Source organism: Atractosteus spatula, chromosome 14, assembly GCF_055471065.1.
Source record: "Atractosteus spatula isolate fAtrSpa1 chromosome 14, fAtrSpa1.hap1, whole genome shotgun sequence".
NCBI lineage: Eukaryota > Metazoa > Chordata > Actinopteri > Semionotiformes > Lepisosteidae > Atractosteus > Atractosteus spatula.
Genome location: NC_142719.1, coordinates 42,585,265 through 42,597,450, shown reverse-complemented (window position 1 = coordinate 42,597,450; position 12,186 = coordinate 42,585,265). Strand labels below are relative to the sequence as shown.

General features: G+C 43.6%; 1 protein-coding gene across 2 annotated transcripts in view; it reads left to right on the top strand.

Annotated features, from left to right (window-relative positions):
- sgcd (sarcoglycan, delta (dystrophin-associated glycoprotein)) overlaps window positions 1–12,186 on the top strand; it is a 73,801-nt gene that overhangs the window by 11,088 nt on the left and 50,527 nt on the right. The window lies entirely within an intron of this gene.

Genomic DNA, 12,186 nt, shown 5'->3' with positions numbered 1-12,186 from the left:
TGATCACTTCCTACAGCATGTTCTGTGCTTCTGTCACAAGTGTCAGCCCTCTGTTTCAGCATCGACATGTAGCCCTAGTTCGATGTGCAAGGCAAAGCTGCTGGATATGTGTATATGTTTGTACTTTTGTACCAGGTGTTGTGTAATGGTTGCATTATCTCTGAGACTGTTCCTTTTAAACGCAGGAGTGCTATCCTTATGTATTGCATGCTTACATGAAAATCTTTTTTTCCCCTCCAATATTCACATGCGTCAGCTGGGGTGCATTTGTCTTAGTCTAAATGTCACATATCTAAGTATTGTAATGCATACGGCCACCATTGCGGGTTGTGAGAACCGGCTTACCAGCGCGGTGACGTCACCGCCCTTCCCTGTGAATAGCAGGGACCGCAGCCGTCGGGCTGATGGGAGATTTCCCTTTGGCTCAAGTGGCTGGGTCCCTGTTGAGTGACGCCGGAGGCCCGGGTTTGAGTCTCTGACGGTGGGGGGCCGACCTGAGGTGGCAGAGGCGAGGGCGCACACCCACATGAACCCTGGAGCGCTACAGTATTTACTTGCTCTGATTTTCACCGTGAAGCCACAACATCGCTGATCCATTACAGCCCTTTCTCAGGGGTTTTTCTAATCTATTGAAAAATTAATAAGAGGGTCAACAAGCTCTTCTTGTAAAGCTAGTTCAGCTCAGAAGCTCCCCCAGTCCTGGCTGGAAAACCTAAAGTCTCTTCCTGTAACAATCAGTTCTTTCCGGACCCTATGCTGACGACACAATCCGAAATAGTGAGGAAACACTGGGGAAAAGTCATGCAGGAAGACGGGGATGAAAACAGGGGGGGCGTGTCCAAAGTGCGCTGGTGCACGGGGGAGGTGTGGCTGAGGCAAACAATCCAAAAGTAATCCTGACGGGGAATCCAAAAACACAGGCATAAGTCCACGGCCAGGCGATACATACAGGAGATTAAAACCAGGAACCGGGTCGGAACCGGCAGGGGGAACAGGAACAGGAACAGAGACTTAAAAACATGACGGAGCCAGACGCATCAGGACCCGGGCTTGCATGATATGGAAATCAGATGCAGAGCCTCGATTGGCGACTGCGTCTGGCTTTTAAAGGGGGACAGTAAGGAGGCTGGACCAAGGGACAGGTGCGGGGAATAAGGCAAACGAGGAAGAGCTGGAGCGCCCTTAAGAGGAGGAGGAGCGATCGTGACACTTCCTTTCAGTGGAGTTCAAGAGTTGTAGATATATTTGGAAATTCATACAGTAGGTTTACCAGATCTATCTGAGGTTCAGACTCAGAGGCAAGAATGGGTTTGGGCCTTATTAATTAGAAAACCTCATTATTTGATCAGTACTGTTCCTTGTTTGCAGGTTTAGCATGTGTTGTAACCTACAGGATAACCTACACAACAGCCTTTAAGCTCCTTACTTGCAACAATATATTGTGTGGTTTACCCCATTAACCCTGCAAAGACTCCAGCTCCAGTCTCGTTAAATATTGGAATCATTGTACTGTATTTACATAGTCTGCATAATGTCATGAATACACTTGAAATACCCAGTCCCTGTAATTGGCTTCAAGCACAGCCTACCGTAACTCCTGAAATGGATAAAACTGTGCATTGAGAACCTTGTTTTCAGGATTTCTCTTCAGAATTCGCCAAATTATGTTAATACACATTACATTTAGTGCAGTTCTCTTACACTGTGTATTAACAGGGGTTCTGCTACACCTCAAACCTCAATGCTAATATTTCTCTTAAACACCATGCAAAGAAATTGCCTCTTGAATGTAAGTTCAATGTACTGTGACTGAAATGTATACGTTTTTTCATCACTGATAATGCTACTTCAGTATACTGATAACACTCCGGCTAAATCAAAATTCAGTCTCCTTATTGCCTAGTAATCTGCAGGCTACCTGTGATATAGCTGATAAGAGAGGGAAGAGGTAGAATGTGGCCTGTCCACATGAATAAAATATGAGAATGACTTGATTTCCCACAGAGGGTTTTAATAATAAAAAAAATCTACCTTATGGTCTATCAGAGTGTTACTTATAGCATTTTAATATCCCGGTCCGTTTGGCAGCCTTCATTTTTCGCCTCCAATTTTTTTTTTCCATGAGAGCCAAGGCAGGACTGCGAGCTGCATGACTTGCATTTATATATCGGCTCCATAAATAGAAGTCTAAATAAAGCCGACCCGCGGAAGAAGAGAGGATGTCTCGTCGGGTGTAGGGTGTTGGAGGTGTGGATACAATGTCATTGAAACAGTGCTCTGGAAAGTCATAAGATGACTATGCTAGAGGGCTGGGGGCTGGGCGAATAAAGTGCGATTCTGAAAGGTACTGCGGATTTAGGAAGCTCGCAACAGTGCTTAAATAGGATTCCATTACAGTGGAATGAAAACATCCACCAGAATGTCTTCTACCAGCTCCTTCAAATCCGTGCTCGTGTGGGAGCCGGACGCTATCCCAGAAAGCAGGGCACACCCTGTAGGGGATGCCAGTCCATCGCAGGACAGACGGACACACACATACTGTACACACACTGTACTCCATTCTCCCAGTAGCCAATTCACCTACCAGTACGTTTTTGGACAGAGTTAGTAAATACACCCACGTCTTCAAGTACTGTATATGGTTACACAGGAGGGTTATATAGTAGTAGCGGATAAGGTGCAGTAAATTAAGTCACTTTAAAATTGATTTGCATGATGGATGCATGATCACTTCCATTTTTTCCAGCTTTGTGATGCCCAATTGAAAGTGTCATTCCTTTATTTCATGGGTTGAACTGGACTGTACATAAAGGACCCTGAGTTCACAAGGTGCACTTTACACATCAAGTGTGCATTTGCTCAACAGCAATACAAGGTCCAATTTAATTCACTTTTAATTTATTATTCCAAAATATACAACAATATTTCAGTTTATAGGTTCTTCACAACTTGGTCACTATTTCATATTCTTTTAATTAAATTTTCTTTTTTTAAAAGGCATAAACTCTACCTAAATTGGTGGATGTAGTGAGTTCCCTCTTACCTGCAAAATGCAAGTGTGATTAATGACTCGGTCTGTCTTGAAAAACCTCCTTTTTGTTTTGCTTAATAAATTATTTATAATCTTTGAAAGAAAACCTTGCTATTTTTCACTCGATCTGTCCTGTTGAAATATTTAATCTCAGAGGTCTCAGAACTGAGCTTTGCTTATGGAATAGAATTCTATTAAATGTAGTCTTCAGCTTTGGTCAGAGTTTGGGGTTTCTAACTGAAAGGCTGTGGGTTCAAATCCCAGGTGAGATACTAATGTTGTATCCTTGAACAAGACACTTCACTGTTCCAGCAAAAAAACAGAGTTGTATAAATAGGAGTGAATGCAAGTTGCTCTTGTTAATGGCATCAGCCAGATAAATCAGTAACTCCCTGTAGAAATTCTATAGAAATCAGTTGCAGCATGCAACTGTTATTTTTGTCTTTTAGCTGAACTAAGCAACTTAAACAGCACACACACCACAGAAGAGAATGTCACGCTGTTTTTTCTCTGCCTGTCTCCACAGGTACTGAAACTCAAAACATTTAAAAACACTCGGACATTGACAGCAGACGGGAAGTTATTTGGGGTTGGTGTGGAGGGGGTAGAATTGCACACAAATTAATTAACCTCCTAGGAAGAAAAGAATAAAAGTCTCATCACATTTGTCAGGACACAAGCACTATTTCTCATCGCTATTACATCTTGGGTTTTTTAATGAATATTTAGGATGTTATACTATATAATGAAAAGGGGTAATATTCAATAATATAAAGCACAGCAGTGCCAGAGCCAGCCTAGTGCTAGCGAAAGCAAACAAAGGGCTTTCTCCCTGCCTTTTCCTGGTTGGCTTACCTTCATGCGCTCTTAAGATTTAGGGCATGTCATCTCTGGATTGAAGCTGCATCGCGTGAAGTAGTCGCTGTATTTTATGATGTGCTGAAATCCCCCTCAGACTAGATTGGAATCTCTTGATTCTTGTTAGGTGGAGGCAAACACAGAAATACGGGAGTCACTTGGTATATTAAAGCTGTCTTGAGGCTGACCATTGAAAGGCAGGAGAAGAAATAAAAAAGAATCACAGATCATGAAGACAGTGAACGGAAAGTCCCATTCGATTTACATTTTATCAAGTAGCAGACATGCCACTCACATTCCAGAGAGAAAACAGCCACGGTAGTACTTAAAAACACAAGAAAGGTTACAGATGAGAAGAGGCCACTCAGCTCATTTAACCCATTTGCTGGTTAATAGCTAACTGATACGGGGTTCTCATCCAGACATTTTGTGAAAGACATCAGGGTATCTGCTTCAACAACACAGATGGGTAGCTTGTTTCATACTCCCACATCTCTTGAGGGTAAATCCTGCTCTCAATTGTAAATGATCTTCCCAACCCCTAACCACAGTGACAGAAGATATAGTTACAATGGCCTCTGTAGCACAGCTGCCTTTTTGTCACAAGCCAGAAGTCTACTATAAAGAAAGAGCAAAAGATTGCTGGATTTCCGGGGTGAATATTTTGCAACTGCAGAAACGCTGCATGTAAATTGTAATGGAGGTTTTCCACATTTGGTTTGCTGATGAACAGAAAAGCAGTAAGGCTGTGGTGCCAACTTAAGCCCACGCTTTTGTTTAAGTTGTATTGAACTGGTATCCTGTCTCGGCTGTAGTCCAGTTTTTGTGCCCCAGAATAGGAATTAAATAGGAACCTTTAACATAAATAAGCCGCTCTCTGATAATGTATGGGCTGAGCAAAGATTCAGTGCTAAACCTCTGTCAATCCAGAAGGAATCTGCTGAAACAGGAAGAGAGAAGTCTCTATAATAGGACTGCCTGCAGGTTGTGACTTTACCCCTACATTAACGGCCATGCATGCATTATGACACACAGGGATTCACTCCTTTTTACCCTCTTTATGAAGTGTAATAGTGTAAGACTTGGCATTTTCTTACTGCATCTGGCTGCTTCATCGGGGTGGAGAGGTGGCTCTGTGGCTAAGGATCTGCACCTGTGGCTGGAAGGTTGCTGGTTCAAATCCCACAGCCGGCAGAGGAATCCTACTGCACTGGGCCCCTGAGCAAGGCCCTTAACCCCAGCTGCTCCAGGGCTGCTGTACAATGGCTGACCCTGCGCTCTGACCCCCAGCTTCTCTCCCTGTCTGTGTGTCTCAGGGAGAGCAAGCTGGGGTCTGCGAAAAGATCATTCCTAATGCAAGAAATTGTAAAGGGTTAATAAAGTGATGTGATGATGATGAGGTGATGTTCTCAGCCTGAGTCTTTGTGAGCCCTGTGGTCTTTCTTACCAGCACCCCTTTACGTACAGTAGAACTGGACGATTCCCGATGGAAATCACACGCAGAAACTGATCGCAAGCCGGGCACGTTTTCCACCAGCAAAGGGGAAAGTCAAGCGGGTCGGAGGACCGCTGTCCTCCTTCCCTCGCGCCCGGTTTGGCCCTGCTTTGTGGGGAGGTCAGGGGAGCGCTGGCGTCCTTAACCAGGCGCGGCGGCTCTGCCAGCGAGTGAGAGGCCGGCTCTGACGGGGTCAGGGGCTGTGGCGGCCTCCTCCGCGATCGAGGCGCTGCCTGGCTGCTCCGGGACGTGGATCACTGCTCAGCCGGGGCTGGTCTTCGGTCTGGGGGGCCAGCACACGGTCTGTCAACCGTCGGACGCTCATGCCTTTGCTGCCATCCAATGAATTTCATCTTCACCCTCTGCTGAGCACATAGCGGTTTGTGGGATCAGCTTAGTGTGCATTAGAAGTCTAAATGTTTTCTCTTCTTCTCCGGGTGCCCGAGTTAAATGACAGGTATTTGGCTTCACTACTAGTTTTGCAGGATGGCTAGTGTGGAACTTGTCATATTACTCCAGGCTGAAGTTACTGTAACATTGAGATTTAATGTGTGCTGCCAGTGGAGAACTTTTACGCGTGATGGTTATATTGTAAGACTCTCAGAACAGTAAACTGATGCTGTTACTAAGCTGGTTGAAACTGTTATTGCTATAAGAGACTCCAACTACTGTGTCCTAGGCTTCCTGGTGCTTTTGTTTAGTATGTGAAGAATTAATTGTTTCGTTAGTTACAGTAAAATTCACTCTGCGCCAAGTTAGTGGATATCGAAAATATTCTGGTTAAGAGCTACAGTATACAGTATGTGATTGACTACATTTGTTTGTTTATATCAGATTTCCCACTGTAAAACGATATGCAATCATCTCAGCAGATTCATAAAAGTAAAAAAAGTCCTAGAAAAAAAAAACAGATTTACAACTCTATATAGCTCTATATCTACCTGCTGTGTTTTTCTTCGAGCTTGGTAAGTGATTATTCTTTATAGCTGGGAGGGTGTTGAATTAACTCAATTACGTAATTAGTAATTAGTTTAATGAAATAATCATGAGAACAGATGGAATACAAGCCAGATAATGTGTTGACCCTCAAGGTACTGTAAGAAGTCTGAGAATATCCACCTTTCATTAAAAAAAATGATCCATACCAATGAGATACATTTTACAGCAAAAAAAAACATGAAGCAAACCAGTTACTTCACACACAAAGCTCTGTGTCACAATGTCAGTCACGGGGATAGCATGCCACTGTCCCGCTCGCGGTGGCAGTAGGCTCGCAGAGCTCCTCCAGAGTGGCTCATCTGTCTCTCCGTCTCCCAGCCAGCTCCATTTAGTCCCCACGGAGGCCAGCTTCCCTTGCCTGTTAGTTCTGTTCTAACTGGGGGCACGATGTGACAAAAGGGCACCACCAATTGTCCAGGCTGCTGAGTGGCTCAACCAGTATAGCCTCTTGTCTGCACGCGGCAGTCCGGGCCCCCCTAGCCTGTACCAGTCAGGCAGCTGTGATATGGAAAAGCCCAGCAGTGCTGTTCAATTACCCAAAAGCTTCTTGGAATGGGCTTGGGTGCACTGGCAGCTAAAAGCAAAAATAACCCATCTCGTAACCACCATATTTTTCAAACAGCCCCCCCCGGAGCGATGTCCCTATTATGAGTCATCGTCCTTGGCACAGTGAACGTTACATGGAGATGAACATCACACATGGGTGACTTCGCTGGCAGCAGGCAATCTTCTGGTGTTCAGACCACCCGTTTCCTAATCCAGACCCAGGGATAAGCTACAATAGTTTCATTTAAAATTAAATTAGATCAACAATCCGATACATATGTACCCTAAAGCAAAGAAAATGGAAGAGTTGGTAATAAAAACAACTTCTATATTGCAGAGAATTCTTGCTGATCCCAATCAGTAATCCCTAGAAATAAGCATAGAAATAAATACTGAGAACTATTTTTTCTCAGATGAGAGAAGAATGAATGAATCAATGAAGGCTACTGTATGCACATTTAAGAAATCTGAAATCACTACAGTATATGTATTTACTGTATCTGAACTCAAGTAAGCAATGTGAATTCAAGAGCAGAGGACTACTGAAAAGCAAGGACATTGATGTTTCTATTAGAAACTACAGTCTGTCTTTTCCCCGTTCCACATGTTCCATCTTTGTCAGGATCATTCTTTGTTGTGTTAACTTGGAATCTGCCAACGAAATTCTGTTTTCAAGCGCTCGATTTTCTCACACAAAGATGCGTCCCCTGTTTAAGCAACTCAGTATTCCGTCTGGGAATGTCACCAATATAAATCTGTCGGGTTTGATCTGCTCTCCATCTTGTCCATCTCAGCATGTTGATCGTGGGTGGAATTGAAATCTTCAACGTGGAATAACAGTGAGTGGTACTGTAAGAAATCACAGCCAGGTGTCGTGTAACCTTACACACACAGTACAGTTAGTGTATAGGATAAAGTACCAACCTTTTATTATACTTCTGTTACAGCTATGAGATGGTGATGGGATTCCTCTCAACAGCACGTGTTTTTTTTTGTTACACACAATTGCCTAGTCCAAAACAACTCCTTAACATAAAAATATTTAGTCGTACTGTACTGTACGTAAAGGCTTTGCAATATTAAAAAAGGTTACCTCAAATTTGTCATTTTCCATTAACCATGCCAAAAGCAATTGCTAATCAGACATCAGCCCTGCAAATGCAAAAAACAGGCATGTTTGTATTCTGTTTGTAGTATGAATGGTGGCTGAGAACTTGAAAGCAAAAACGATAAAAAAGGCTTGTTTACATTACTGTTGATGAGCTAGAATATCATATTTCATCCTGATCTAAGTAAATATAGAAATAAATAGAACATTTTCTTCTGAGATAAGAGTCTGGATCAACTTAATCCTTTAAGCTGAGCTATCAAGGTTTATTGGCATATTCCTTCTTATCTGTTCCTAACACACAGGCAGGTGACACATCAATTAAGGAAATGCCTCCTGTCAGATTCCCCAACATGTAGAAGGAGCTCTTACTGGGCACATTTGCAGTATGGATGCAAGTCATAGTTTTATTATTGTAACGCTGCATGATCATTCCAGCAACTCGGCCCCTCCTCCAACAGGTACCCGAAAAGAGCAGAATGCATGCAAATGATGACAGAGAACTAAAGCTGAAAAAAGTACACCAGCTACAGAATTACCGTAGGCCGTGCATTCGAGGAGCACTCTTCCAAACGTCACATTTACGGACTCCTAAATTGCTGCGCGTTTGCGACGTGTGAAAGCATCGCGCCTCGCTGTCCCCGGCTAAGCAATTAGGCACCTTGATCACTGCGCTGGCTTTCAAAGGTCAGGCTCTGAAAGAACGGATAGAACTGGGCAGTGTCTTTCTGCATCGCCCCTCTGTGATGAACAGAGGAAACTGGAATGCCAAGCCAGCAGAGGACTGGGCGTGGCGGAGTGGGCGCCGGCTCGGGCTCCTGACGTGGTGGCCATCAAGCACAGGGGGGCTGGGGGACCCAGCGCTGTTGCTTCTTCCTCACCGGCTGGAAGACGAACCTCCTGTTGGCGTAATGGATGACCAGACGCAGCGCGGACAGGAAGGGAACCTGTGAAGTAATCACCGCCAGTCAGTCTGAGCCGGGGCTGTGAAATATTAATGTCTTGCTTGATCAGTCCGAACAGAGCTCTCAATCACTCTTCTGGAGGCCAAGGCAAGAGGCTGCCAAAAACTTGGAGGGTCTTAGTTAACTCGCTTGCTGGGGGGGGAGGGGGGAGGAGAGATGTCAGGACATGACATTTGCAATGGGAGAAATACCATTCCCTTCCCAAGCTGGGTTATTTTTTATCCTGCACATGAATGGGGGATGATATATCTCCTTGTGCGCTTGCCAGATCCTTGTGATGGCAATCAATGCACAGCATCCTTTTTCCCTCATTTGTTAAATGCTGATGCATGATCACTTTTATACCGATAGAGCTGTTCTATATCAACATCTCAGAGTGACTGAACAGCAGTCTATTAAGGGTGGACATATTGATTTTAACCCCTCCACTGAACTGCAGGGTGAGTCTTTTTCACCCTTCCTGATCAGAAATGTGGATATGACCAAGGATGGCTGTGATTTTCTGTTCACACGTGCTTTCACCTCTCAGATGAGAGATTTTGCCTGTAGCAGTATTTGACCTCGGTCTCGGCCAGATCAAACCTCAACCCGCCAGGCGATTGTAAATGGCAAATCCCTATTTGACAGCAGCATTTGTTAGCAAGAAGCCTCTTCTCCCATCTCAAAGAAATCAGCTTCCAAATGATGGGTGTGTACTGTATTTTCCACCTGGCTGCTGAGAGGGTGTTTTGATTTGGTCTGGGATCAAGGCAAAATGGGTTTCCCTTTACAGGGCTAAAGTCTCTTAAAGGCAAGCAAAGCATATGAAAGAGAGCCATGTGAATGTACTTGCAAATGTATGCATTGAAAAAAAGAAACATAAAAAAAACATTTGTTGTAGTTCACTGGCCAAAATACAAAGACCCCCTCACCCAGTGTTCCCTCTAATCTTTAATAGCCCATGTGCACAAACATCTCAAGTTGTGCAAATTCTTTCCCCAGTGACAAAAACTGGAGCGCACTAAATTGAGTGTATGTAAAATTGTAAACCTGAAATTATTTTTTATTAATATAGTCATTTTCATAGAAGCATAGAGATCCAAAAAACTGGGACAGCGACTCAACAAGCCCAGTCATGTGTGGAGCCAGCATGAGCAGGGAGATAGGAGACTACGAGAGCAGAGATATCAATGATCCAGTAGCAATAATAATGCACACAGCCCAGCTGGGCCTCTCGCAGCCAGTCTCGTGTGGTCAATTCAGCATTTTCCAATTGACGACTGTGTTTGCTTTATTATTATCACATTTTCTGGAATTAAATTTTTTGTGCGCAGTTCAATTTCTTTGTGCGCTGATTTCATAACCTGTGTGCACACGCGCACGGCTTAGAGGGAACATTGCCCTCACCACCTAGAATGGGACATTTACCACCACTTACACAGCTGAGAGGTGCAGTACAGTCGCCTCGTAATTTACGTGGGTCACAGCTTTACGGGGTCAGATGCAGACAATAAAAAAATATATTGAAAAAATGCTTTATTCTCTTGGTCAGGCACGTCTACAAGAGCTAGTGAGCCCATCCAGTAGTCTTTTTTACTTATATTTAAGATCTTGAATTACTGTAAGGGGTTTGTAGGGCTTTTTTTATACGAGTCTTAGGGTAAAATGTGACTATACGGGATTTCGGTTTTACGTACTACTCAAAACCCCTCACCTCCGTGTAGGTTACGAGTCAGCTACTAGCCGCCCAATCCCAGACGACTCTCCTAGCTGCACGGCTTGCCGTTGAGGATGTAGACGAGAGTGATGTTGTGGGAGACCGAACAGCACAACCCAATGGTCCCTCCAGTTTTCAACAGGGCGGAGATCTGGGGAGAGTGATGGAAGTCTGAGTCACCCGAACAACACACTGCCTGCCTCCGAGAGAGTCGATTCACTTGACTGGTGGATTCCAAACCTTTGCGCCCTCCATGAGTTGTATAAAAACTCCAAGGACACATCGAAGTTAATATCCACCAACATTTTTTCTTTCTCTTTGAAGTGGAATCGCATCGATCGGAATTCCACATATTGTCGGGTAAACATAATACTCTATAAACAGGGTGAAAACAATTTTTACCATAAAGGTCAGCTTCCTTTGTACAGGAAACAAAGGATGCTCCATTCACAAAAGGGACTTGCTGGTCTGTATGGTTAACCCTGCCCGTGGTGAGAATAAGATATTCTGACATGACATTTCTCCTCCAGAAGCAAAATGCCATTTGGCATTTTCAGCACTTGTAAGCAGTCCTGCTGGAACGTGAGCTGAGAAAGGGCAGAGTCATAACGAACCCTGCTCAGTCAATTGGAACAAATTGGAGTACATAAAAAAAGTTTGAGCAGGGAAATCTGAGACCTACTGCATATCAAAGGGTCGAGGGAGAGAGGAAGAAATGGGAAAAAGGATTGAAAAGCAGTTTTGTGAGCTGTTTATTAACAGCCTAAGACTCTATGAAAAGGAAAAGAAACTTAATTTAAATGTTAATGATGAAGAAACCTCAAGGAATGCTTGTCTTTATTGGAGGGAGTTGCTGGGAGGGGTATTCGATAGTGTTATCAGGAATTCTAAGTCTAGAACGGGCCCAGAAGAAAAAAAGGAAAATTAAAACTTAATTAAGACCTAGAGAGTGATGGAGGCACACACTGCTCTAGTGGGGTCTCAATCAAACATCACACTTTCTGACTTTTCCCCATGCCAAGCTTCCATTGAACTCTGAGATGTAATAGAACAGTGCATTGCAGGATTCTACAACAAGGTTTAATGCTTATTTAGGCCAGACCTTCACAACTGAACTGAACAGTATTATCGTGTGTAAGTGAGCTTACAGAGCTGTCAGTTGTGTCAGTTTACCTGCAGAGATGTCTCAGTATAAGAATGCTTAGACTAACAAGACATTATAGAAATAAACCCCCTCTAACGATACAGATTATTGGAATGCCTTAAGCAAGAACTTTTGGAGTATCTATGGCTAATTGTAAAATATGCAACATAAGCAAAACATTGAAACTGACTATTTATAAACATAATATGCCAGCAAGCTGTTGCACAGAAATACAAAAATATTTGATTAGCTTGCCCAGACCCTGAGCACACTGGACTCACTTCCCTTCAACTTCGTCTCTCTATAAATGTACAAGTTCATAAATGTACAGTAGTGTACAGTAT